The sequence below is a fragment of the Myotis lucifugus genome, unplaced genomic scaffold, assembly GCF_000147115.1.
Source record: "Myotis lucifugus unplaced genomic scaffold, Myoluc2.0 scaffold_1382, whole genome shotgun sequence".
NCBI classification, from domain to species: Eukaryota; Metazoa; Chordata; class Mammalia; order Chiroptera; family Vespertilionidae; genus Myotis; species Myotis lucifugus.
In genome coordinates, this window is record NW_005872430.1 from 46,227 (window position 1) to 48,262 (window position 2,036).

General features: G+C 59.6%; 1 pseudogene; it reads right to left on the reverse strand.

Moving 5' to 3' along the window:
• LOC102437174 overlaps window positions 1–1,659 on the reverse strand; it is a 5,626-nt pseudogene extending 3,967 nt beyond the window's left edge.
• Between the last annotated feature and the right edge of the window lie 377 nt (window positions 1,660–2,036).

Sequence of the window (2,036 nt, forward strand, 5' to 3'; positions counted from 1 at the left end):
GCGGTGCTGGAGAGGGGGGTGGCGTTCCGCCCGGAGACCCCCGGAACCAGCTCAGCTCGGCAGAGGGGTTGCTGTCAGCCTCACAGCGCAGCCTCAGGGCCTCTCCCTCCAGGATGGTAAGGGATGTGTTTTGCAGATTCTCAAAGACTTTGGGGAGAACGGTTATGAGGAAGAGAGAGAGAGAGAGAGAGAGAGAGAGAGAGAGAGAGAGAGGTGTGGAACACAGATGCAGGCACCCACACACCAGAGGTGAGGGACTGGGGTGATGCCTTTCATCCTTGCCCTTCCCATGTCTCATCCCATTCAAACTCCCGCTCCCCCCTCTGCCCCACCAGGGCCCCGGGGCAGGTCCCTGCCCAGAGAGGAGGGGTTCTTTCCTACCTGTGTCGTTTCTGAAGGAGACGCCTATGGTGAGGTTCCCTGCATCTGGGATAGAAAGACAGGGACCCACTTCACATGGAAGTCACCCCAATCCCAAGGAGGTGTGGTGGGAATTGGGAAGGGGGGAGAGCTGCCCTTCTGGCCCTTCCCCACCTACACGCACATCCATGACCGGGTGTTCTCAGGTTAGCTCAGCCTCCTACATACACACACACACACACACACACACACACACACACACACACACATAGCTCCCACTGCCCCCATGGACACAGCCACCCCTCCCACACTCACAGGAGACATTGAGCTGGATGGTTCTCTGTGTGGTCCACAGGGCCCCTTTCCGTTTCACCTGACAGGTGAGGTTGGTGCCATGGTCCCTGGGCCTTGGGGTGAAGGTGAGCACCGAGGAGCTGAGGTTCTGGGGGTCCAGTGAGTCCACAGCGGCTCCCGCCCAGGACAAGGTGAGAGGTCGTCCCCCTTCACAGGCCCCTGGCAGGCTGCAGGCCAGCTGTGTGAGGCGGCCGGACTCCAGAAGCTCCCGTACACGGATGTGGGGTCTCTCTGTCAGGGCTGCAGGGGGAAAGGCAGGTGCCTGGGCTCCAGGGGTGGGGACTCAGAGCGGGACCCTGAGAGAGGCCCTGCCTCGGGCTGAACTCACCCAGGCCCTGTGTCCCTTCCCACCACCCCGGGCCCACGGCCTGGACAGGGAGTGTCCAGTGTCCTGTTCCTGCTCTAAGATGGGTCCCATGTCCCTGATCCTCTCCGGGGCCCCTGCCGTACCTGTCACCTGCAAATCCAGCATCTTCTTTTGGTAACTAAATCCACCAGATATCCTCTCTCCACTCGGAAGAAGTAGCGTCCTGAGTCACTCCTCCTGGCGTCCTCTGATTTGCAGGGAACAGTTGTTGGTCCTGGGTTTGGCGAGGAGGAAGCGGCCTTTGGTCTCTGTCGGTTTATCTGGGTTGCTCGAGGCCACTAGAACATCACGGTTTGTGTTGTCCCTGTACCGGTACCAGTAGGTGTAGACTGTGGTAGAGGAAGACCACGGACTCCCCGGGAAGGAGAAGGAGCAGGGCACATGGACACACAGACCCTCCTGCACCGTCACCGATTCCTGCACTTCGATCTCATAGCCTGGCTGCTGCTGCTGCAGGGACCCTGGGGGAGGAGGACTGAGGCTCAGATGCAGCCCCCGCCCCTCCCCCACCTCCCCAGCCCCCCTCCCACAGCCCACTTACCCCCCCACAGCAGGGGCAGCAACAGCAGGGGCACCATGTCTGCCTCTGGCAGGGCAGAGCGGGTCAGGGAGGGAAGTGCCCAGCTCTGGGGTGGGGCCTAGGACACCCCAACAGGAAGCCCTGGGGGAGAGACTGTGGCCAGGCTGGAAGGGGAACTTGGCCTCCATAGGACGTCTTGAAATTGGATCTCACAATCTCTCTTTCAGAAATCTCGAGGAAATCTCCTATCCCGTGAACATAAAGAATTGCTTTACCTTACCAGTTTCCAGGAGAGAGCTATATGAAGCAAGGACTGAAAGTCACTCCCTAACCATTCCACCTCTGAGGAGAGCAGAATTGTAAGAAGGAGCCAAGATTCTTGGATCCTGCTCGTGCTCTGTTATAGTCCTCTAGCCCTGAGAGCAGAAAGGCGCC